Consider the following 26,449-nt stretch of genomic DNA (forward strand, 5'->3'; position numbering starts at 1 on the left):
ACCCTCTGTGTCGAGCAGGGTACACACAAAAACAAAACCATCCAACTGTGCACCGACATTTAGCAGCACCCTTACACCTCCTGCTGTGTCCCTTAACCTCAGTGACAGATCAAAACTCAAAATGGAGACCGAAAGAATGGGGGAAATAACTGCCATAAAACCAGATGCAGCTGCTCATCGAGGGGCTTATCCCAGCCCAGCACGACAAATGGCTAAGATTTCCTCACAGAAGCACGGGCAGGGAGCAGATCCCAGCAGGTGCTCAGGGAGAGGCTCACAAGAACTGGCAATGCGCCTCCTGCCTTTGTATGGCCGGGGCAAGCCCTGTTTCAGGGTCTTCCCCAAGCTGTACGAGATGACAGATACGACTCACGGGAACATGGCTGGCCGCGGCGCGGTGGCACCGTCACCGAAAGGCCCCGGAGCTGCGTTTTCAGCACGAGGGCTTGGTGGGAGGAAGAGGGCAGGAAGCAAACTTCCCCGCAAGAGGAACGGGTTTGTTCACGTCTACAGAGACGCCCTGCGTGACTCCGGCGCAATCCACTATTGTTGACAAGCAAAGACTTGACCTACACCGAGTCCCCAGACTTCCTCTCTCATAGAAGCCCTCGGAATTCCTGTGCAGCTGCCTGTGCGGAAAGCAAGCGGTCCCTAGATGGTCTACAGCTTGACCTCCGCCCCAGCAGTGAGATGTCGGAACCTCGACTGGAAAACCACGGGCAGGCGAGGTCCAGGCTGTGCCCCCGGTCAAGCTGCCTCCCCCCACCTCACCTGGGGAGCTCCCAGGCGTTTGGAGGTCAAGACAGAAACGTGCTGTGGTCTTAGGAGAATGTGTGCAGGCAGTGCCTTGTGCTTCCCGTTGCCCCTGAACCTCAACCCCACCTGCAAGCCGCTTCTCCAGCTACAAGAGGTGCCTGTCCCAGCCCTGGCCCCTCCGCGTCTCCTCTTCTCTGCACCTGCCGCCTGGCCTCGGCCTGATTCTCCACCCCGGCAGGGGCCTGCCCTGACACCCCATCTAACGCAGCCCCCGTGACGCTTCTCTCACACATCACCACAGGGTGTGACGGTCTAATTCCCTGCGTGCCAGCTCGCCCCTACACCGGACCCCACCGAAGGAAGACTCTCATCTGGGTTTTCCACCAGAATCAGCCCCAGACTGACAGCAGCACAGGGCATCGAAGGCCAGCGTGAAAACGTATTTACAGTGGACGCGATTCCGGACCAGGGTGACCGCTCCTGTCAGGCCACGGGAGACGTGTTGCTTAAAATGAGGACACGTGGGGCCGGTGCTGTGGCGTAGCAGGTAAAGCCGCCGCTGTCAGTGCCAGCATCCCATATGGGCGCCTGTTCGAGTCCCGGCTGCTCCACTTCCGATCCAGCTCTCTGCTGTGGCCTGGGAAAGCAGCAGAAGATGGCCCAAGTCCTTGGGCCCCTGCACCCACATGGGAGACCTGGAATAAGTTCCTGGCTCCCGGCTTTAGATCAGCGCAGCTCAGGCCGTTGCAGCCAATTGGGGAGTGAACCAGCAGATGGAAGACCTCTCTTTCTCTCTCTCTCTCTCTCTCTCTCTCTCTGTATCTCTCTGTCCTAGTTTCTGCCTCTTCTACAAAGATACATAGTTATGTCTTCATAATAACTTTAAATTAGAAATGACCTTAACTATGGTACAAAGAAGGATCTTTTAAATACAATTTGTCAGTTGGATGTAATTTTTGCAGTTATCTGAAATTATATGAATATGAGAGTTATAACAATTTTGTATCATTTTCTCATATTAAGAAAGATAGTAAACATAGTTCACAAGGTGTTTATACTGCCTCATGCATATGGACAAGGGATGGAAGGAGCACCCAAAATGACCATCAAAAGATCACAAAATTGTGGTTTAATTATCCTGAGATACAATTTTAATAGCAAATAAAGTTGTGGAACAGTAAGAATTTAACCCATATCTCAAAAATATTCAAAGATATTTGCCATTGATGGTAACAAACACTTAGCTCTGAGCCCTGTCTCAGACAGGGAAGGACCTTTTTTTATCCCCTCTCTCTCTCTCTCTGTGTCATTCTGTCTTTCAAATAAATAAATCTTTTTATAAAGAAGAGAGAGGGAGACACAAAGCAGTGAACCTGCCAATACTTAAGCCGAAGACACAGAGTTCTTTGTGTATCTTTTTAAAAGGAGCTAAGTGGAGTAGCCAGCTAACCAGGGGCAGACAAGGTCGTCCTGAGTCTGGGTTGTTGCAGTCCCTGGATTTTAATCAGGAACTTGACCACTGAGGTCTCTCCCGTGACCGTGGGCGACAGGGCCCTCCCCGGGGCTCCATGTCCGCCTGCCACACTGCACCGTGCTGGGGCCGTGTGTCCTCCCTGCCGGGAACAAATCCCTCCTCACTCTGATGCTTCCTGGAGGCCCATTTAGGCCTTGGCAGGACGGCGGGGACACAGCAGCTGTTCACTCTGACTTGTTCCCATCATTTGACCGGTTTTTAATCCGCAACAGCGCTTCCAAAATTGAAAACGGAACCAGGCTGGATTCCCGACCAGGGCTGACCGAGTGCGGGGCTGGCTAGGCCTTCCACAGAGGGTGCCAGAATGAAGATGGATCTCGGCGAGCGCCTGGCTGTGGTGCAGCAGACGCGCGGCTGCAGGTGCTCTGCTGGGCGGCGGCCAGGGCCTGGCGTCTCCTGGGCAGGGACACCGCGTCCTGACAGACCCAGACAGCCCATGACCCTCAGCACAGCCCCTGGAGCAGCCCCCGGGAGACCCTTATCGGTGGATGCGATGACACTGATGCAGCTGACGCAGTCTTATCAGGAAGCCGCGGCGGCCTGCCACTCCTGAGTTTATTCTAAGCTCTGTTCATTTAAAATATCCTTATCATTGCTTCCAGGAACTCAGCCCTCTTTTTAAAAATTGTGGTAAAATACACAGATCATCACATTTACTAATTTAACGCATGCTCAGGTGTCCAGTTCGGCGGCAGTCAGTACATCAGCTTTGTCAGGCACCCACTGCCTCCCTCTCCCTCCACAGCTCTGCATCTTCCCCAGTGAGACTCTGCCCCCACTCAACACTAACACCCATTCATCCCTCCGCCAGCCCTGGCACCCACCCTTCCACTTCCTGTCCTGGCGTTCCATTTCCCTGTCTCAACATTCTACTTCCTGTCTCTATGAGTCTGACTCCGCTGGGACCCCACGTAAATGGAATCACACAGTATGTGTTCTTGCGGATTGACTTATGCCAACTACCGCAATGTCTTCAAGCTTCCTCCACGTTGTCGCAGCGTCTGAATTTCCTTCCTTTTGAGGGTGGGTGACGGTCCATTATGTGGCTATACTGCATGTGGTTTACCCCTTTATCCACAGTGGACCCATGGGCTCGTCCACTCTGGGGGGAGGCACTGTCAATAATGCTGCTATGAACACAGACCTACAGATGTCTGTTGGAGACCCTGCTTCACTTCTTTTATGGGTACCCAGAGATGGAATTGCTGAATCATGCGGTAGTTCTACATTTAGTTGTTTAACGACACTGATTTCCACAGCAGCTGTACCATTCGCATTCCCACCGACAGCACACAGGAGTTCCAACTTCTCCACGTCACCAACAGTGGTTGTCTGGGTGTTTTTCTCATGGTCACTGCCCTGGTGGATGTGATGTGATGCCTCACTGGACTCAGACTTCTTTTTGAGGGTCAAAAAAAAGAGAATTCATGGGTATTGCAGCGCCCCCTAGAGGAAAACCAGATGAGCCTAACGATAGCACAAAGCCCAGCGGCCGCTCCCGCCCTCACGGCAGCCCAGGGGACCAGGCACCAGAGCCGGCAACTTACAGACCCTCCAGGGCCGAGGAATGAGGTGATGGTCTGTGGACGTATGGAGGACTCGACTGCTATGCGGCCAGGGGTGAGTGGATAGGGAGCAGGGAGAAGCAGAAAACAGTCCCTCAAGAAGGCACTGGGAAAGAACTGGAAGCCACGGGCTCTTTGGAGAGAAGCCCCGAGACTTTGATGGTCTCCCTGCGTGCACCTGTGCAGGGTCCGCCTGGTTAATTAGCATCCCGCACATATGGAAGTCAGGAGGAGCGCTCAGGAGCCCAGCCAAGACTGCTAACTCAGCAAGTCATCTGGAACAGAGACCACACTGCAGAGCTGCACGCTGAGAGTGGGGCACAGATCACCTTCCGCTAAGAAGCAGCCCAGAACGCAGCCTGGTAATGAGATGCCCACCGCATGACAGCCCCTGTGCAATTACAGCAGAGCAGGCCAGAGCACAGTAATTAAAGAGAGCAGATAAAAGCGGGAGGGGCGGGCAGAGGAAACGTGAGCCTACCCCAGCACCCTGGACCACGAGCACGCGAGCCTACCCCGGCACCCCAGACGAGGACACGAGCCTACCCCAGCACCCTGGACCACGAGGACGGGAGCCTACTCCAGCACCCTGGACGGCGAGGACACGAGCCTACCCCAGCACCCTGGACAGTGAGGAGGCGAGCCTACCCCGGCACCCTGGACCACGAGCACGCGAGCCTACCCCAGCACCCTGGATGGCGAGGACGCGAGCCTACCCCAGCACCCTGGATGACAAGGACACGAGCCTACCCCGGCACCCTGGACCACGAGCACGCGAGCCTACCCCAGCACCCTGGATGGCGAGGACGCGAGCCTACCCCAGCACCCTGGATGACAAGGACACGAGCCTACCCCGGCACCCTGGACGGCGAGGACGCGAGCCTACCCCGGCACCCTGGACGACGAGGACGGGAGCCTACCCCGGCACCCTGGACGGCGAGGACGCGAGCCTACCCTGGCACCCTGGACGGCGAGCACGCGACCCTACCCCGGCACCCTGGACGGCGAGGACGCGAGCCTACCCTGGCACCCTGGACGACGAGCACGCGAGCCTACTCCAGCACCCTGGACGACGAGGACGTGAGCCTACCCCGGCACCCTGGACGGCGAGGACGCGAGCCTACCCTGGCACCCTGGACGGCGAGCACGCGACCCTACCCCGGCACCCTGGACGGCGAGGACGCGAGCCTACCCCGGCACCCTGGACGGCGAGGACGTGTTTGGAATTGCTGGGGGGCTGAAGGCAACATCCAGGCCGCACGGAGTCCCCACAGTTTCCTTGGACTTGACTGCTTTCTCTCTGACTTGTCCTGAGCACCTCCACACTGATGGGTTCGCGCCTCGTGCCTGTTGCTCCCGTTCCCCTTTCTCGCCTTGGCATTGTGCGTCTGGGTGGCTCTGTGCACACAACCCCTCGTCCTGCCTCCTTCCTCTCCCCTGAGTGGGCACAGCGCGGACCACAGCCCACACGCACCGAGGACCTGGGGCACTGGCCCCGACAAGCTGTTCCAGCCCCACTTCCATCCTGTCGCAGCCAGAGGGGCACATGTCTCCATCACAGACCTTCAGCTTCCCACAACCCTCGACTTCCCACAGTCGAGGCGATGAACGGATTGTGTCCAACAGCGTCAGCGGCAATGGCTTTTCCAAGCATAGTCTGGACGCCACAATACGCGGCCTCCACATCTTGTCCCTACGCTGTGAGCTTGGGGAACGGTGCCCTTGCTTGCCACCTGCCAGCACTCAGGGCCAGCCTCGCGAGCACCCAGCCTGTGCAGCTGCTCCATCTTGGTTTAACGCTCTCCCGTTGCCCTCGGAATTCTTAATACTTTTTTAACAAGCACTCGGAAAATTCTCCAGGAACTTCCGACGTCATCAGGAAGTAACTGAGCTCCGGGCAAGCACAGGTCACCAGGTCCTGAACCTCAGCCTCGCAGGGGCCTGGGTTTTCCCTGTTAACCTCGCCCCCACCTCTGCATGGTTAGACAGCAAAAAAGCACAGGCTAAGGATATTTCCCAGTTTTCTCCGTCTTCCAGCTGGAGCTTGCAAGTGGAAGCCAGGAAGGACGCAGTTATGTGAGTACAGGGCAATTTTAAAAAAAATAAAAACGGTTTATCTGGAATCCAACAGGCGCCTGCGGAGGCCACACCTGGCAGTGCCAGGCTACAATGATGACGCAGATTCTGAGGATGGCTGGTTCTGTAACCAGACGCAGTGTTCAGATCACTCTCCTGTCAGCTCTCAGGTTCGCCCCAGGCTTCAACCGTTTTCAAAAAGCAGCTTCCAGTGCTTTATGTGCATTGGAAATAAGTGAACTATAAACAAGCCCGGTGCACGGAAAGAACTCCACAGAGCCTGCTCAGAGAGGCGCCATCGCACGCAGGCCCTCCAGACCCAGACTCAGCAGGCCCCGCGCTGCGCTGGACACAGCTACACCAGGGGCCGCTGCACGCCAGCCAGGCAGCCGCGCTGAGTCACGCGGGACCGACCCCTTAGGCTGGGAACCGGACAGGTGCTGTGAGAAAGGCAGGCGGCACCTAAAATGAGGGGCTGGGGAGGTGTCTGGTACGGTGACACCAAGCAGAGCTGCAGTACAAGCCAGTGTCGGCCAGAGCAGCAGGTGCACCAGGGAGCCTTGCACGCTCACTCCAGCCCGTGGCTGTGCCTCTCAGGACGCCCGCCGTGGCTGTCTTGCCTGGAAAGCCGGTCCTCTCCCCCAGGCCATGCAAAACGTACCCAGAGTCTCTCCTAGTCTCTGGTGGAGATCCACTTCACCCTTAACCCTCAACTTCAGTTGGTTTCCAAATGTGTGCAAACAGGAGCAAGGGCTCCCAAGAGGTTCTGGGACTTCCCTCCCTTTTCTCAAACCTCAGGAGACAGGGGATCCCTCCCAGGACTCCACCAGGTCTTCTCTTGGTGAAGCCCCTGGTGGATGAGGAGGGCTCACAACAGCGACAGGGGACCCTGGAGCTCCTGACGGGGTCCCAGGTGACCTGTGGACATGCCACACCTTGTCCAGAACCCCCAGGCAGCCCCGCTCCCGTCCTCAGCTCTCTGCAGCCTCACCTCAGGCACTAATGCCTCTGGGACTGAGCAGGTCGGGGTCCCCACTCTCATTGTACTCAATACCATCACCCACATTCAACTGGCAGCCTCAGGGAAAAGACACGACCCCGGCCACGACCACACACCCTCCCCCACCCTGCATTTACCACATTTGTCCAATTACAATGATGTCAACTTAATTTCCTCACAGTGGCCTTTCCTTGCTAAGCTGCGATGTTTTTCAGACTGATATTTTGAAGGCTCCCTGCGCGCCTGCCTTGCCATTATTTTTGCTCCATATGCTGTGAGTTAATTCACAGCACAAGGTCAAATTTGTCTCCCTGCTAAGCCACCAGTGCGTTTCCCTCCCTTATAATCGTGAACCTGAAGGCCCCACTAGATGATCAGTGTGAAGCCACGCCCTGGCTAACCGTGGGTTTGCTGCTTCCCAGTTCCCCTCAGCTAAGTAAACGGATGCTGGTCAGGCTCCCAGGGGCCCCTCGCCTCCACACCAGAACCCCAACGAGGCAGGTTTGGCCTCTGCTGATGGGACTCGGGCCCCAAGTGCTCTGGGCACATCAGCGTTTGTCCCCTTGCACACAGACACTCTGAAAGGGAAAGCATGACATCGAGAGACGGTTTCAGACCCTCGGCCCCGGGCCCGCCCCCGGGGGTGCCCGCCTCGATCAGAGGCACGCAGGTGCACGGGCTCTTGCAGCTCCTGGTCACCCAGAAATTACAAGTCAGGTCCCCATGCCCTGCCAGTGTCAGCTCCGCTCCTCTGGTGACAAGAAAGACAGAACAGAGTCTGAAGGGCAGGCTTCCCCGCCCCCGCCCTGTCCCACGGAGATGCACACCCGCCCCCCACAATGCTGCAGCCCAAGGGGCTGTAACTGATGGCGGCTGAAGCGTATCAGCGTCACTGTCTCGGGAACCTGCCCTCCTTTGCTCCCTGCTCACCGACTTGCTCCCCAAAGAATAAACTTTTCGACATGTCTGCTGTTCCACGGGCCTATTTCAAAAGGGCCACCAGTGCAGATCGCAAGGTAGAAATTATTGTTCCCTGTTAAGACTCCAGGCCTCTTCCTGTCACCAGCATTAGGCTGGGGCCAGGGGTGTGCAGGCAGACATGAGAAGCACGGTTGATTTCTGTAAGTCAGACCCGCAGGCTGCTGGTTCTGCCCGCACCAGCCATCAGAACGGTGCGCCCCTTGCCTGGAGAGCACTGTGCACGTTGCCGACTGCCCGCTGAGCACCTGCACTCCCCACACACCTGTGAGGGAGCCTGCAGCAGCGGCTGTGACGTGATCACACAGGCCCTGGGAAGCCCAACGCTTGCTAGCACAAACGTGTTTAATTTATGACGTGACCACTTCAGTTGGGTTGGGGAGATGGCCTGGCTGGCTGGCTGTGTTTGCATACCTTGTATTTATAGCTGGCAAACAAAAACCTCCTCTGAGTGAGGGACCGCAAGCCTACCTATCAATAAGTCACCCTCAGAGGGAGGGGAACCAGGGCTGACTCCAAGCCTCACTCTAGAAATAACTGCGTAGAGAAACACGAAAGCACAGCCGGCCGGGGGGCGATGGCCCAGCAGACAGGAGGTCCCTGGGGAAGGGGGCGGGGCCATCCCCCAGCTGGCAGCCTTGAGGCACGGATGGTTGAGCCTTTCAGGAAGGACACACTTGAGTGGCAGCCCCCAAGATATGGACCCCATCGGCCAACAGGCCGCTGGGCAGAGCCCTCCACCTGCTGCTGGAAGTCCTCGTCAGTCCTGAACGACCTCCGAGGATGGAGAAAGAGGAAGCAGTGTCCCTAGTTCAGGGGCCCTCCTACCTCTGCACCGAGGACATGGCTTAGAGCACTGGGTTCCGTACCACAGTAAAGCCAGCCAGGTTCTTCCTGTGGTCTCCAACCCCCAGCTCGAGGCAGGGACGCTGTGGCCTTGGGCACTCTGGGCCAAGTGTCTATTTGATGACACTGTGGGTCCTTGTGTTCCTCAGTCTAATGTGTCCCTACCAGAAGGTGGGGGGTGGAGCTAGCAATAGGCTGAGTGATAGGGAGCCCCCTCCTGCCTTCAGGATGAATCTTGCGGGTACTGGGCGCCCTGGAGGTTTGGAGCCAAAACCCAGAACCGGGAGTGGAGCTTCAGTCATCAGTGTGTCCACTTCTGCTGGGTCCTAGTCTCTCCTAGCTCTGGACTCTCCTCACTAAAACCTTTGGGTTGAATTGGATAAGAAAAAACTACCTGGTAAAAGGATCACCCGGCTGCAAGCTGCTTCTAAAGGGCCCTGTGGGGTCCAACTCCAAGTCTGCTGCCCGTACAGACCCTTTACCCTCTAAACAAGGCACGCTCTGACCAGATTTACAGAGCTGACCTAAGAATGCGATGCCCAAGGGAGTGCTCAGGGATGAGGTAAATCAAAAGATGCGCAAGAAAACCCAGTCTGCCCTCACCCAGCCAGGCAAGCAGACACGGTGCTGGCCTACTGGTTTCCAGAGTGGGTCCCGCCTACTCATGGCAGGTGTCCCGTCCTGCCCATGGGGTGCAGAATAACACAGAGTAGGGGCCAGAGTTGTGGCACAGCGGGTAAAGCCACTGCCTGTGACGCCAGCATCCCATATGGGCACCGGTTCATGTCCGGCTGCTCCACTTCCCATCCAGCTCTCTGCTATGGCCTGGGAAAAGCAGCAGAAGATGGCCCAACTGCTTGGGCCCCTGCACCCACATGGGAGACCTGGAAGAAACTCCTGGCTCCTGGCTCCTGGCTCCTGGCTTTGGCCTGGCCTAGCCCCAGCTGTTGCAGCTATATGGGGCGTAAACCAACAGATAGAAGTTCTCTCTCTCTATCTCTATCTCTCTCTCTTTCTCTCTCTCCCTCCCTCCCCCCTTTCTTTCCCTCCCTCCCTTTCTCTCTCTCTGTAACTCTGCCTTTCAAGTAAATATTTAAAAACAAAGCATAACCCAAGGTAAACACCCCTCTGAGTCCCATCTCTTGCAAGCAGACCCACAGAAACAAGGCCCCTGCATGGTGGGCAGGTGCACTCTCCAACAACACCGTGTCCACAGCCATTACTCTCCATCGTCACTCCTTTTGCTGCCTCTCAGGCTCCTCCCCCGCTGGCAGCTCCCCGCTGGTCTCTCTCTCTGGGGGTCTCCTGCAGGGCTCACAAGTGCTGTGAGTGCAGAGCCCATAGCAGGATGGCCAACCACCCATACGCTCCAGCTTCAAGACAGGGCCCGGCACACAGAACGTGCTCTATAGGCCTGCTTATCAGTGTTTTGTGAGTGTCCTGGAAACGGGGCACTGGGAGGTGGCTCTTGTGGCAGGACTCTGAGAATCAGTATCCCCAGGCAAATGCCAGACACAGCAGCAGGCTCTGCCCCGGACGGCTCCAGGCCCTGCATCCTGCAAGCTCCCGGTCAAGAGAACCCTCCTGCCAACACTGAGCCCAACACCTGAGCCCAATCCAGGTCTGCGTGTCTCACCTTTGTCTGCAGAGTGGACCCAGCAGGGCAAGGGGGGCTCTGCTGCCTGCACCCCACTGCACCTCCCCCACCCCAACACTGACTTCACTGCTTCTGGACGCTGGAGGAGACAAGCGGGGCCCAGGTTGAAGCAGTCGGGAACAGGTGCTCACCTGGCCGCTCAGAACAGACCGACCCGCTGCAGTGGGCGTCTTCGAGTCCCGAGCAGGCCAGGCCGAGCAGTAGCCCTCACAGTCCCCAGGGCCCCGAGAGCAGGCGCATTCTCAGCTTCCCGTCCAGGGACAGTGATTTCCTTAGCCCTCGGTGGGGTCTTTCTCAGAATGCAAGGACATTGGAGGAGGAAGCCGTGGCCAGGCGGCGTGGCGGCAGGGTGGCCGCAGTGCTCACGGCACCCACGCTTCAGCCCCGAGCCCACTGCGCCTGCCATGCCCCAGCCTCCCCGGCTCCCCACGAAGGAGAAGAGACAGGGCGGACACCAGAGCCACCTGCCACACGGCCGCCACACACCCCACCTGGAAAGTAAACTCACGGCGTTAGGGACGCACTCCCCCGGGCTGGGAAGCTCATCCCGGCACCCACCGCTTTTGCTCCCAACCACGGGAGGCAGAATTTGCTCATCTAAAGCATCAAGTTTGTCTTTTTTTAATGTTCCTACAAGGCTAGTGATGGCGATCTGTTTTTACTATGAAACAAATCCTAACTGTCCCTGCCGCACGTCCACGTCCAGGTCCACGCCCAGACTCAGCTGGTGCTCAGCCCAGGACAGCGAGACCTTCCCACGTGGCCCGCCACACCGGGACCCTCACTCGGCCCCTGCCCCAGCGCTGCTCCTGCCAGCCGCCCGCCCCTCAGCACACACAGAAGACCACGTTCTCCTCCATACTCACCAGCAAGCGCCCCACGGTGCAAAGAGCTGAAGACGAGGCTGGAGGTGCCCGGCAGCTTTTCCCTCCACCGTCCTCACCCGGGGCTTCCTGTCATCACTGACCCAGGGGCTGGTTGGAGCAGCGAGCCCCCCCACCCCGCCACCCCCCCCCCACCGCCCCCTTCATTGTGCTGCAGGGAGGCACGGAGCACTGGGCCAGGACACGGTCTTCCCAGGGGCCACTGGCGGAACATCGGGGATCGATCCATCCTGGAATGAATTATCTTCTCTTTTGGGACTGGAAACGTTGAATACTGAAGTGGAGGGAAGCTGACAATAGGGGAGCCCAGGAGGACAGCTGGGGACAAGGGTCACTGCGAACGCCACACGCCCATCCTTCTCCTTGTCCAGCTCAGCTCTGCCGCCCAGCAGCTTCTGCCCACCCCGGCCTCCCACACACGGCCTCTCGCTTGTTACAACATAGAAGTCCCCTTAATATTTTTATCATCTCCATCACCAGCACCCTAATGTCGCTCCCCCTCTTCGCGGAGGAACGACACTAAACCCTGCCTAGGCTTCATATCCGAGTCACGGCACCATTATGTCGCTCCCCGTCTTCGTGGAGGAACGACACAGGACCCTGCGCTGTTCTTTTGTCTGCTCGGCCCTCCCCGGGTTTGCTGCTGGTTCTTCCCGGGTTGGCTACCGTCCCTTCCACCTCCGTGGAAGGGCGGTTCCCCCTGCCACATTCCCCAGTTCCACGGGGGAGCGGCACACCGCCGGCCGGCTCTCTCGGGGGCTGCACAGGTGTTCTTCTTAGATGTTCCCCTTAGATGTTCCTGGTGCATGTTGTCTCTCTCCTCCTTTATAGTCCTCTTCCACCAATCCCAACTCTGCTACCCACACGCCGAGTACGCTGCTCTCCTCCAATCAGGAGCAGGTCCTGCTGTTTATTGGTTGAACTGGAGGCAGCTGCGTAGAAGCTGTTTCCTCCTCTCCCAGCGCCATATTGTGGGAGAGCAGATGCATAGAATAAGTCTTAATTCCAGTAACTTAGTCTAGTCCGAGTTGCTCCCCACACCTAAGAAACCCTCAGGAGCAACCCCACCACCTGAATATTTTTTTTAAACTTTGCTGGCGTCTTCTGCAATTGCATGAACTTGAAATGAGTCTCCATGGGCTGCAGGGCAGTGACAACGCACTGGCTTCCCAGCCACCCGCTCCGGCGCGCCCATTCGTCCGTGACACTGCTGGCCTCTGCCTTGGCAGGCTCCTGCACAGCCTGGCTGTCACATGCCGCCAGGGGCCCTCTCTTGCCCCCAGGGCCCCTCGCCGGCCGGCCTGTGGCTCTCCGTGGCCCTAGGGTTCCAGGCTTCTGATGCCTCAAGCTTTCCGTTTCTCAAGGAGGCCCTTCAAGGCACTCGTCCTGGGAACAAACGCAACGTGGAGCCACAGCCACTCCCTGTCAGAGACACCTGCAAAGGACCTTTTGTTTTTGTTTTGTTCGGAGCCTGTTTTGCTTGCGGTAAGAGCGATGCTGGGGCTCTCCTGGGAGGCGACGCCAGGCGGCTTCGCGGTCCTCAGACGCCCAGCTCTTTCAGCTGGGTTGTCAGGAGCATTCAGAGTGAGCTGCAGATGATGCGCTTTGACATGCGTCCCTGGGTGAGCCAGCACCCACTTACCTCCTGCTCTGTAATTGCCCGTAAGTGCTGCCTGGAAGGCTGGGGCAGGTGGCCCCGGTGCCACCGGAGCGGCTCCTCGCTGGCGCTCCCTGCGTCTCAGGGTCCCGCTCGGGCAGGGAATCTCTCCGGGGTTAAGTGCCCCCCTGGCTCTACAGAGCCATCTTTCACATCAAAGGCCCCACACGCCCCTTCCCACCCCAGCCCATGCTTTGCTGCGGGAAACTGTCCCCCCCGAGGACCCTCGCTCCAGAAAGGGGTGCCTGCCCGGCTCCCCGAGATGTACGAGGCAAGAGAAGGGAGACGAGCCCACGGGAACGGCGCCCACCAGCGCCACCAGCAGCCACTCCTGCCACGCCGGGGAAGACTCCAGCGCTGCTGCCTGGAGCCAGGTGTGGATGCGAAAGATAATTCTGACCCTGCTGCTGCGCCCCAGCCAGAAGCCACGGCGCACTCCCCCAGTGCCCTCCAGGTTATGTCCCTGGCACCTCCTGCCTGAGCCTGGCTCCCGCTTCTCTCAGACCCTCACCTCCCTATACCCCTCCAGCCCACAGAGGTCGGGGTGTCCTGCTACACCCAAAGCTGACCTCATGGCTGCGCTGAAGACACCTCAGTGGTCTCCAGTTGGAGTCCTCGGTGGGGCGTCTGAGCCCAGGGAGCCCCGCCCACCCCTCCTGGTGGGGAGTCTGAGCCCAGGGTGCCCCGCCCCTCCTGGTGGGGAGTCTGAGCCCAGGGTGCCCCTCCCACCCCTCCTGGTGGGGAGTCTGAGCCCAGAGTGCCCCGCCCACCCCTCCTGGTGGGGAGTCTGAGCCCAGGGAGCCCCGCCCACCCCTCCTGGTGGGGAGTCTGAGCCCAGGGAGCCCCGCCCACCTCCTCAGTGGGGAGTCTGAGCCCAGGGAGCCCCGCCCACCCCTCCTGGTGGGGAGTCTGAGCCCAGGGAGCCCCGCCCACCCCTCCTGGTGGGGAGTCTGAGCCCAGGGTGCCCCACCCACCCCATCTGCCCGGCCTAGGGTACACAGGACAGGAAGTGGCTGTCAGCTCGCCCCACCCCCACGGCGCCCGCACAGTGTCAGCAGGTGCTCAGATGCCTGCAGGCCAGGTGAGCAGACGGAAGCTGACGCCCTCCTTGCTGGGGAGTCTCAGACGCCACGTGCTCTAGGGCAGTGAGTGCTGGGGAACGCGGCCTTCCCGGCCGGATGGTTAATTGCCTTGTAAACGGTTTCCTGAAGCGTGTAGCTTGGAAATGCGCTTAACTACCCTGTTCATCATTTGCTCATCAACCCCAATGCGAAGGTGATAAACACTGTCACAGTGAACACACAGCAAACCTGCGTGATGGTGAAACGTGTTCTCTGCTTTCCCTGAAGCAGAGGACTGGATCTGTCCGAAGTCTGAGAAGAGACAGCAGCCCGTCTGTCATACGTTCGTCTTCGAGTCACTTAACAGGCAGGAAGCAAAGGACACGTTTTGGATTGGCCCTACCCCGAAGGAGCCCTTTACCTAATTAACTCCCATAAAACCACACATGAGTTCGGTGAAATGAGTGAGGAGTCAGACCTAATTCATTAGAAGCCAGGGGACCACGTCTCAAAGCTCACGCTCCCAAGTGGAATCACATGGCGGTCTCCGCAGAGAGCCTCCTTGCTGAATGGGCCGTGCAGGGGTAATTCTGCGCCCCGCTGCAGCAGAGCCCCCGTGGCGCCAGCACGGTCCCTGCACTGATGTGTCTCCGTGGCTGCAGCTACCCCAGAATGCCACCTCGGTATCCTGCAGCTTAGCGCCGCGCCTGGGCCCCGAGCGGAAACTTCCAAATCACGGTGAGCGAGCAGCAGTCACTGGCAGGTGGAACCAGCACACTCGCCCATTTTCAAAGCCTTCCTGAAGCTGACACCCACTTCCCACATCTCTGCGGTATCGGATGTGCACAGCCTGGCCATTTACTCTTGGTACGGACAGAAAGGAGAGGGTGCCTTCCCACACACAGCTTGCAATGCATTCCGAACCCAAGTTGGCGCGAGCAAATGTTTCCCTGTATCACTGGCCATGAGCCGATGATCGTAACAAACACAACAGACAGCTCGCACCCTGCGCAGCTCAGCGTTGCGCGCACCCACCGGGAATCTAAAAAACAGCAGCAGAAAACAAAGTGAGCACAAGGCAGCGATTCAGAGCGGGAACCGGACTCGGAGAGAAACCCCCACAAGTGCAGAGCCGCAGTGCGCATCTCGGGCCTGGCTTCCAGAAGGAAATGGAATGAACCGAAGTGCAAGGGGGAAGCATCCTGGCCAAGTCACACAGACCTCCTGGGACAGAGCTCCGCAGAACCGCACAGCTCTCCCGCGGAGGGAGAGGACAATGCTCGCGTGGGCAGACCCGGCAGCTCTCCAGGGCCAGTCTCCTAACCTAACCCTCCCTGGTGCTGACCCTACCCCAGCCCCTGCAGGGGGCCTATCAGGAACAAAAAAGTGGAAGGGATGCCACACCAAGGAAAATCTTGAGTGTGCACAATGAATAGCAGCTGTGGGAACAAACAGCTGGGTGTGCCCCCACCACACACCCCAGGACACTCACTGCGTGATGCTATGGGCAAGGTGACTGCACCCCGGGTCCAGTATCAGCCATGCCACCTGGCAAACAGCAGGCGTAAGTTTGAATAGCAAGACTCTCTTCAAAGAAAGGAAGCAGCACCCAAAGTTAACAAACAAGCAAGCCAACCAACACACCTCCACTTTCCCGGATTCTTCCATTTAAAATTCCCACCAAGTGCAATCAAATGATCTGACCATAAGGTGGACACGGAGATGTACTGCCCAGCTCCCTCTTCGAGAAAGGCCTGGAGGAAGGAGGTCAGCTGACGGTCTCCAGCTAACTCCTGCCCATCCACCTGTGCCTTTGGGCCAAGGTCAACTTCTGTTGAGATGGACCATAGCCAGCTACTGAGCAATGGGGTCATAGCCGGAGTCCCACTGCTCCTGGGATGGGCCCAGATGGCGAGTGAGGCAGTGACTGTAGAATGGGCATTTCCACCCGGCACGAGCTACTCCAGGGGCGGCTTTGCTCTCTCCGTGGGGTGACACAGACGGTGTCAAGGCTGCATCACAGTCCCACAGCTTCCTGCCCAGTTCTGCTCCGCTCCCTCCTGTCTCCGCCCAGGGACTCCCTCCCACTGCTGGCTCTGAGCTCCTTCCACGGAGTGCCCACACAGGAACACGCTTCCCTGCAAGAACCCCCTTCCAAGGCGAGAGGTTCGCTCTGCTGCCCTCATGAGCTGTGACTAAGAAATCGTCAGCTGGGCCAGTGTGACCCAAACACTGTGTGACGGTGAGTGGAGCCAGAACCGCTCGGTGGACACCACACGGTGAGCCCACCCGTGAGGCAGTGTCAGCGCTGTCACGGGCCCTCCTCACCCGGGGGGCAGCAGAGGTAGACACCCCACTCGAGCTAGCATCTGAGCAACGGTTCCCAAACCACACTCCACCAAGGAAAAGTAGGGAGAGTTCTTGAGCTGAGTTCAGGACTGAAATTCAGTGGAAAAATCCTGCATTTTTTACTATTTTTTTGAGATCCGCAGTGTTCAATAAACGCTGCAGTGGAGAAGGGCTTTTTCTACCTTGTCCGATCCACCACTTTCCCTATAAAATTGACCACGAAAATTTACTCCCACACTAGTCTCTTACCCTCTCGGCAGCCACCCGAAAACTGCTGAGTCAGACAGGCTTTCGCCTGCTTATTCATCAAGTTCCTCTTTCCTTCACAAATCGTAGGTGAGAGGTAGGCAGAGAGGAGAACGCAGATGCGGGACCCACAACTCCTCCACCCACGCGAGACCCTCCCAGGGCTTTCTTCTGTGCTTTCTGCTCAACTGAAACGAAGTCGGAGGAATCTGAATCTCTCAAAGCTTCTGCAAAGCCCGCCTCCTTCCCTGGCTCCCAGCACATGGGGCGGGGCCTGCGCCTTCTCACGTCGCCATCAGGCCCCACCTCTCGGTGCCCATGCGTCTGCGTGGATTCTGCCCAGCACCCTCTCCACACAGCTGCCTCATCCCGGATCAGCTCCCTCTGGTCCTTTCTCCCAAGCCTGCTGCTGCCTCCAGTCAGCCGCTCAGTCCTCCTTCCCAGCCCTGGCTGGTCCCCATGCAGACCAGCGACGAATGCCTTGACCGGCGCGGTTGGCACGCCCCTCCCTTTCTCCTACAAGTCACCCCACCCCATCCCTCTCCCCCAGCTTCCTCACTTCAGTCTGTGAACCTGCTCACATCTCTGTCACCTGAGCAAGTCGTCCTGAACCCAGTACCCCCTTACCAGTGGCCCAGACCTTGTCCCCTCTCCCCAGCTGAGGTCTGCGCCCCCTGACAGTGACGTTGCAACATGGGCTTCCTCTCCACCCCTGTGCTTCACCCGCATGTTCTGCACCCACTGGCAGAGCAGCAGCCCCTCTCACAGGACGCCTGGCACCGGGATGCATCAGGAGAAGGCCTATGGAGGCAGGTGTTGGTCTGGCATAAGCACCACGTGGGATGCCCGCATTCCCTACCGGAGTGCAGCGGTCCGTGTCCAAGCTCCACTTCCAATCCCAGCTTCCTGTGAACGCGCATCCGTGGAGGCAGCAGGTGACGGCTCAGCTACTTGGATTGCCACCACCCACGCGGGAGATCAGACTGAGTTCCAGGCCCTGACTTCAGCCTGGTCCAGCCCCAGTTGGGGCAAGCTTTTGGAGAGTGAACCAGGAAGCAGAAGATTCTCTCTCTCTCTCTCTCTCTCTCTCTCTCTCTGTGTGTGTGTGTGTGTGTGTGTATCTAGCTCTGTTTCTCAGTCTTCAAAATAAAAATTAAAAATAAAGACCTCATGGGTTGACTGAGGCAGGTCGATGATATTGCCATGGTAATAACTTGCAAACAAGTTGTCATCGTGTGGTAAAAGCTTCCTGAGGGAAATACAAAGTGCTCTGAGAAGATCATGCCTAAAGCCCATCATCCGGGTCACAGCTTTGTGCTCTCTGAAACTCTTCCCACTTTTCCCCCAGTAGTCACAGGGCCAAGTCCAGGAACATCATCCTTCACCCTCTGCTCCAACTCTCGACCCCCCGTGACCCCACAAAACAGCTCCCTGCCGTTCCATCCCCCACGGGCCAGAGCCCTCCCCCACCCTCCCCGACATCTTGGGGAACAGGCCCTAGCCCTGTCACCTCCTACCACTGTCGGTGGAAGACGCTTGCCTGAGTGTCTAACCCAGCCCCTCCTCTGAGACCCCACCGCGCCCAGCTCCCAGCTCAGCACGCCCGAAGGCAAACCTGTGATCCTCCCGGAGGGGGGGGGGGGGGGCTGGAAACCACAGCAGTGATCATACACCAACCACCTCTCTCCATCCACTCCACTCTCATCTCCACCAAGTACTTCTATTGTTGCTACTCCAAAACATCCCTCAAGTGGGGCTCTTTCCATTTGTTCCACCCTAATTTGGTTCATGTTCGGTCAGTGTTGATCAATGATAGCCAATAGGCTTTGCTAGACGTTCCTCCCTCCCTCACCAATCCACCCTAACCCCATTAACCATGCCACGGCAGCACTCACGCTCCTCACGTGAGCAGGGCAACCTCCCGTCACACATAGACTGAAGTACAACCGCCTCTCCTGGAAACTGCTCTCCTTGCAAACCACATGCCCCTCCCGGCACAGGGAACATTCGGAGTGTTCACTGCCTGGGACTGATGGTATAGTTGTCCTCACAACTGAGATTCCTGTTACAGTGATTGCCCTCACACATAGAGGGCCTGAGCAAAACCCATGCATTCATTCATTTATCACACCAAGGTCACTGAGAACCTTCCGTGTGCCAGACTCCACTCGGGCATGGTGGATTCATGAACACGTGACCCATGCCAAGGGCACGGCGAATTCATGAACACGTGACCCACGCCAAGGGCACGGTGCACTCATGAACACGTGACCCACACCAAGGGCACGGTGGATTCATGAACTCGTGACCCACGCCAAGGGCACGGTGGACTCATGAACACGTGACCCACGCCAAGGGCATGGTAGATTCATGAACACGTGACCCACGCCAAGGGCACGGTGGACTCATGAACACGTGACCCACGCCAAGACCCGCTTCATGAGCTCCTGCCATGCTGAGACCTGGCCCTCTTGGAGATGCTGTTCCAGTCTGGGGTGACAGTGAGTCAGCATAAATTAAATAATCAGTTCTAAGTTACTCCAAGAGACAAAACAGAAAGCAAGAGGAAGGGGACTGGGAGTGGCCTTTACCTGCAGTGGTGTCTTGGCAGGGGACATTGGAGGAGGTCCTGGAAGGAAGGGAGAGGACGGCCCAGCGACTCTGAGGGACGAGCGGCCCAGAGAGAGGCAACTCTTGCAAGGGTTCCGGGGTCGAGGGTTGGGGCGGGTGTTTCTGATGAGAGTAGCAAAGCTTCCTGTCGGATTTGGAGAGGAAGGAGGGAGTGGGCAGAGGGCCACGGGGAGCCTCGGGAAGCATCGGACAACCACCTGGCTTCCTGGAGGCCATCAAAGGACACCGCGTTTTCCTAAGAAAGAATTCCATTGTCAAACACATTTGCAAAATGCTGCAGTCACTGGAGGTTTCTTAGTGTCTCCAGGAAGTCGCTGGTGAAGAAGGAAGCCGGCGCCCTTCCCAGATCTGTCCTCCTGGAACTCTGGTCCGAGGAGCCTTCATGGACCCCTAATGAATTCTACTTCTCCGCTCAGCAGGAGCTTGGGAACATGGCCTTAAAGGCAAACTGGAGAAATGTTAACTCTTCTAATAACAACTGAAGTTGTTAACAACCAACCTCCAATTATGCATAGAAATGCCTTTTAGATATTTTAATTTAACAGCTGCTCTCAATAAAGAATTAGAAACTTATATAAACAGAAAGCAGGATTAATATATGTATGCATGTGTTATGGCTTAAACAAATAAGTCTTTTCTTTTTTTTTTTTCCTGAAAGCCAAGAAGCAGTACAGGCAGCGGAATCTCCCAGTTTCCTCACAGCCGCCTGCTGAAGCTATTTAGGGTGCAAACATCCTTCTAGTATTTCTGAGGAAGCAGCAGCGTTCTAGAAAGTTACGTAGACTGTGACGCAGTATAATCTACAAACCTGCAACCATCCAAAACTTCAAAAAAAAAATAGCAAAGAGGATACTTTACTTCCTCAAACCATAGTCAGTTGTTTTTGTTATAACTCAGTGATCAAAACGTCAGCATAGTAGATTAAGCAGGAAACACTTACTGATGTTATTTACTAAAAACAGAACAGAATGAGAGTCTCTGGGCCTCACCGAGCCGCCCTGATCTCCAGACCCCTCTGTGATACCTGTGCCGTCACATGTTCCTCTAACGTGCTGGTGACAAATCCTCAGGACTCAGCACAGCCCCCTCAGCTCCCCAGGGGCTCAGTCCTCCCCTCCCAGGGGTGATTTCTGCCCCACCCCCTCCCAGCCATCTTAATTAGGTCCAATCCCAATGTGGAAACAACTAGCCAAGGTCCCATGAACACCTTAGGAAGCTTCCAAACAGCTGACAGAGTAAATTTAACGCAGTGTTTTCAAATAAATTTGATGTCCACAGAAAAATGTCATAAAATGTACTTTTTAAATTTTTTTCTAAAAAATTATAGCTGATAGTCTCTAGACAGAATCAAATGGCCTACTAGAGAGAACAAAGAAACTATTCTTCAATTTTCTTCCCTTGGTTTGCACAAAAAGTTAAAATAGCTGTTTGAATTTGTCATTTTTGACTTGGAACATAAAGACATAAAGCAACTATAATCTCTTATTGCACACTTAGAGAAAGTAAAATTATTTGGATTGAGAAGCTACACGACATCAAACATATTAAGTATTTAATGCTAAAGCAAAGACAAATGAACAATGAGTACTTGCTTTGTATTTTCCCTCTCACTATCAGGATTTTAAAAAGTGAAATTAAAACAAAATTTTAAAAAAGGTAAATCAGTAAGCCAAACGATCAAGAGCTGCAGAAAGATTGTCACCAATAGGCTTGCACTAGAGCGAATGTCAAACATAGTCTCTCAGGCAAAAGCAAAATGGTACAAGACAAAAACTCACTCTACAGGTGAAACAAGGAGCTCTAGAAACACGAGCAACGCCACGGACACGGCACACGACTTCTCCTGATGATGTAATGTTGATGGCATCAACAAAAATAGGGGCCATGTGATATAGGGCCCATCTTTCTCAAGAATTTACTTATTTTATTTATTTGAAAGGTAGAGATAAAGGGAAAAAAAAGATAGCCCATCCGTGGTTCATGCCCCAAAAGACAGTAAGAGTTCCTAACCAGGGCCAAGCCAGGAGCCTGGACCCCAACACAGGTCTCCCATGACGTCAGCAGGTGCGCGACTACTGAGCCATCACATTCCACGTCCCAGCGTCCACGTTAGCAAGAAGCCGGGATGAGGAGGAGCCTGGACCCCCACCCAGGCCCGGCAGATGCGGGACGCCGGTCCCCCACACAGCATCTTAACCACTGCACCGAACACTGCCTGGTAACGTGGGGTTTACAAAGCAAGTTAATCTAAATTGTATGACAACAGCACAGGTTAGAAAATGAGAACTATAAGTGTATTTTTGTAAGACTCTTGTATTATAGGTGAAGTGAGATGTCAATGGAAGGGAGACTGTGATAAGTTAAAGGTATACCCCATAAGCATTAAAGTAATCACTAAAATAAAAAAGAAAGTTGTAACTTATATATCAATGAAATAGATAAGGTAAAATTAGAAACATATAATTAACCCAAAAAGAAAAGAACATATTGGACAAAAAGAAAGCAAATCACAAGATAATACATTTAAACAAAAACATATCAATAAGAACACTAAATGTAAATGTTTTAAACACCCTAAATGTAGAACAGAAGACTGGGGTCAGCTCTGCAGTGCAGGGGTTAAGCCCCCATCTGCAGCACCAGCATCCCGGATAGGCGCCAGTTCGAGTCCTGGCTGCTCCACTTCTGAACCAGTTCCCGCTAGTGAGCCTGGGAAAGACGCAGAACACGACCCAGGTGCTTGGCCTCTGCACCCGCACAGGAGACCTGGACGAGCCCCTGGCTCCTGGCTGCAGCCTGGTCTAGTCCTGCCCCTTGACACCACCGGGAAGTGAAACAGCCCATGGAAGACCTCTCTCCATGCCTCTCCTTCTCGATCTGTGTAACTCTGATTTTCAAATAAATAAGTAAAACTTAAAAATAAAATAAATGAGGTAGAAAAAGGAAATTAATGAGCTCCAAAGCTAGTTCTTTGAGAGGATCAATAAAATTGATAAGGCTCTAGCCAGACTGGTCAGGAAAAAAAGGCCAAAAACATTACCAATATCAGGAATAAGAGGTAATATCACTGTAGATTCTAACGCTATTTCTAAAAGATAATAGAGTATCATGAACTTTATTTATTTTTTTGACAGGCAGAGTGTACAGTGAGAGAGAGAAAGAGAGAGAGAGAAAGGTCTTCCTTTGCCGTTGGTTCACCCTCCAATGGCCGCCACGGCTGGCGTGCTGTGGCTGGCGCACCACGCTGATCCGATGGCAGGAGCCAGGTGCTTCTCCTGGTCTCCCATGGGGTGCAGGGCCCAAGCACTTGGGCCATCCTCCACTGCACTCCCTGGCCACAGCAGAGAGCTGGCCTGGAAGAGGGGCAACCGGGACAGAATCCAGCACCCCGACCGGGACTAGAACCTGGTGTGCGGGCGCCGCAAGGTGGGGGATTAGCCTAGTGAGCCACGGCGCCCGCCGAGTATCATAAACTTTATATCAGTACAGTTGACAGCTTAAGAGATTGCAGAGAAATTCCTTGAAAGACACAAACTCCGAACACTGCTCAAGAATAAATGGATAACCTGCATTTTTAGTTAAAAACTTTTTCACAAAGACAAGGACAATCACAGCTGTCTTTACTGTGAATTCTACCAAATACTAAAAGAAAGAATAATAGCAATTCCATGCCTACTCTGCTAAAAATAAAAGAGCAATAACAATCCCAGTGAGGTCAGCATTCCTCTGATACCAAAATAAGCGAATAGGCCAATTCAGCCCAGTTTGATCTCTAAATTTAATATTATTCCAATCAAACTCTCAGCAGGGTTTTTTCGGCAGAAATTAGCAAGCTGAATCTAAAAGTTAAATGGACATACAAAGGACTAAGAATAGTCAAAACAAACCAGAAAACTCTCAAACTTGAAGAACTTACACTACTGATTTCAAGACAACATAAAGCAACAGTAGACAAGATGGAGTAGTGTTGGCATAGGGTCATATTAATCAAAAGATTACAGATTTTGGAAACTATCCAACACATATGTCATCAATGAATTTTTCACAAAGGCTCCCAAGGCAATTCAATGGCCAGCCACATGGAATAAAATTTTCCTCCATACTGATGTCACACAATATAAAAAATTAACTCAAAATTGATTATAAGCCTATACACAACACTATGACTATAAAATTTATATTAAAAATAGGAATGGATCTTCATGACTTTGAGGTAGAAAAAATTTCTTAAATAAAAAAATGAATAATAAATAAAATGACTAATTGCATTTCATCAAAATTAAAACTCTCCTTTCAACACTGTTTTCTAGTTTGTAGAATATAAGTTTTTCATTAACTTTGCTAAAGTTGTTGATATTGTTATAAATGGAATTTTTTTAAGATTTTATTTATTTATTTGAGAGGCAGAGTTACAGACAGTGAGAGGGAGAGACAGAGAGAAAGGTCTTCCTCCACTGGTTCACTCCCCAAACAGCCACAACAGCCGGAGCTGCGCCGATCCGAAGCCAGGAGCCAGGGGCCTCTTCCTGGTCTCCCCCGAGGGTGCAGGGCCCAAGCACTTGAGCCATCCTCCACTGCTTTCCCAGGTCACAGCAGAGCGCTGGGTTGGAAGAGGAGCAGCCGGGACTCAAACCGGCATCCGTATGGGATGCTGGTGCTGCAGGCGGAGGATCAACCTACTTCACGTGGCACCGGCGCCTGGAATAATTTTCTTAATTTCATTTTTGGAGTGTTTATTGTAAGTGTATAGAAACAAATGATTTTTATATATCCAGCTTATATCCCACAACTTAGCTGAATTTGTTTATTATTTCTAATAATGTTTGGTGTAGTGGAGTCCTTAGGAATTTTTATATACAAAATTATATCATCTCTAAATAGAGATGATTTTACTTATTCCTTTCCAATTGGGAAGTTTTCTTTTTTTTTTTTTTTTTTTTTTGGCTAATTGCACTGGCCACTGGCAGGCATGTCCAGCACAATGTTAAATAGGAGAAGTCAGAGTGGATACCCTTCTTCTTTTTCTTTTTTTAATTTACGTGACAGGTAGAGTTACAGACAGTGAGAGAGAGAAAGAAAGGTCTTCCTTCCGTTGGTTCACTTCCCAAGTGGCCGCTACAGCCGGCGCTGCACCAATCCAAAGCCAGGAGCCAGGTGCTTCTTCCCAGTCTCCCATGGGGTGCAGGGCCCAAGCACTTAGGCCATCCTCCACTGCACTCCCTGGCCACAGCAGAGAGCTGGCCTGGAAGAGGGGCAACCTGGACTAGAACCCGGCGCCCATATGGGATGCCAGCACTGCAGGCAGAGGATTAACCAAGTGAGCCATAGCGCCGGCCCCCAAATTCCCTTTTTCTGATCTTAGGGGAAGGCACAGGGTTGTTCTCCAGTGAGGATGATGTTGGCTGTGAATTTTCCACAGCTGGCTTTACCATGTTGAGGAAATTCCTTTCTACTACAAATAAATGTGAAGCAGCTCACGTTCACAGATGAGAAAACTTAATCTTGTTACAATGATAGTACTCCCCAGGTTCAGGCACAGATTCAAGACAATCCCTATCAAAATCATAGTTGGATTCTTTGTATAACAGAATATATATATATTATATTATTTGATATTATTTACCATCTAATCCTAAACTTTACATGGAATTGCAAGAGACCCAGAAGAACCACAATATTATTGAAAAAGAACAGCGTTGGTGCACTTAAACTTCCTAATTTCAACACTTACTACAAAGCAACAGTAATCAAAACGGACAGTACTGGCACAAGGACAGATACACAGTTCACGGAACAGGAATAAAATATTTATGTTCGACTTGTTTTTGACAAGGACACCAAGACAATTCAATGGGGGAAGGAATATTTTTTCAACAAGTAGTACAAGAATAACTAAATGGCCACATGCAAAAGAATAAAATTGGAGTCTTACCACATACCATGCAGAAAATTAATTCAAAAATATCAGGCTTAATGGAAAAGCTGAAGCCAGAAACTCTTTGGAAGTACATCGAGAAGGTGAAGACAACCCACAGAATGGGAGAAAAATATTTACAAACCATATATCATACAGGGCTTGTATCTAGGACATACATATTTTTTAAAACAGTGACAATTCAATAAAAAGCCACATAACCCATTTTTTAAATGAGCAAATGAGATGAACAGGCATTACTCCAAAGAAGATGGATGAAGGGTCAATGAGCACATGAAAAGATGTTCAACGGTCATCAGGGAAATGCAAAGCAAACCATAATGAAACAGAACTTCAATCTGCTTGGATAGCCATAATCAGAAGCTGGATGACAAGAATCAGTGAGGATGTAGAAAAATCAGAAGCACTGCACATCGCTATCAGACTGTGACGTGGCAAAGCTGTAAACATAAAAATCTAAAAAATGTATAGCAGCATCATTTGTAATAACCAAAAGTGAAAAACACAACTGTCCGTCCACTGAAGACTGGGTAAGCAGGATGTGCTAACTCCAGACAACAAAACATCACTCAGCCACGAAAGAGGAAAGACGATCTTGTACTATGTTATGATGTGAATGAGCCTTAGAGCCGTTATGTAAGTAACAGAAGCCAGGGATCCCGGAGCTCACGTCATTCCACTTACGTGAGGTGTGAAGAACAGGCCGATCTAGAGAGCAGATTAGTGGTGAGCAGGGACGCAGGGTGAGGTCCAGGCATGGGATAAGGTCCACGGGATTTCTTTTTCAATTGAAAAAAAATGTTTGAAATTGACTGTCGCGATGGTTATGGACGTCTGTAAATTACTGACTTGTACTCCTTGGAAGGGGAAAATGTATGCTATGTGAATTGTATCTCAGTAAAGTAATAAAAAATTAACATTTTGACTCATTGATGATGAAATAAAAAAGATTCACCAACGACTAGAACGATTTTCGAAACATGTCTAACAAGGGGCAAGGAACCAGAATATACGAAGAATTCTTTTTTCACAAAGAAGAAGTAAACAGGAGCTGGTATTGTGGCACAGCCTGCAACACCAGCATCCCATTATGAGCATGGGTTCAAACCCAGGCTGCTCCACTTCTAATTCAGCTCCCAGCTAATGCACCTGGGAAAGCAATGGGAGATGGCCGAAGTAACTGTGGGCCTGCCACCCTCGTGGGAGACCCGGGCTCCTACCTTCAGTACGGCCCAGCCCCAGCCATCTGGGGAGTGATCCAGCGGACGGAAGGG

The 26,449-nt window shown here is 53.7% G+C and overlaps 1 long non-coding RNA gene across 9 annotated transcripts in view; it reads right to left on the minus strand.

The window, feature by feature from the left end:
- The window catches only part of LOC103352398 (uncharacterized), a 30,821-nt gene extending 12,968 nt beyond the window's left edge, over positions 1-17,853 (minus strand). For 3 of the 9 annotated variants that reach the window (XR_016221437.1, XR_016221435.1, XR_016221430.1), the window contains exon 1: positions 13,523-13,603. This is a non-coding gene — a long non-coding RNA (uncharacterized LOC103352398). Of the gene's footprint in view, positions 1-11,278; positions 11,377-13,522; positions 13,604-16,612 lie in introns of those variants that run through there. The other 6 variants (XR_016221440.1, XR_016221434.1, XR_016221441.1 and 3 more) reach the window with 5 other exon arrangements.
- Between the last annotated feature and the right edge of the window lie 8,596 nt (positions 17,854-26,449).

Source organism: Oryctolagus cuniculus, chromosome 15 (assembly GCF_051225735.1).
Source record: "Oryctolagus cuniculus isolate XC-2025 breed Fujian yellow rabbit chromosome 15, ASM5122573v1, whole genome shotgun sequence".
NCBI classification, from domain to species: domain Eukaryota; kingdom Metazoa; phylum Chordata; class Mammalia; order Lagomorpha; family Leporidae; genus Oryctolagus; species Oryctolagus cuniculus.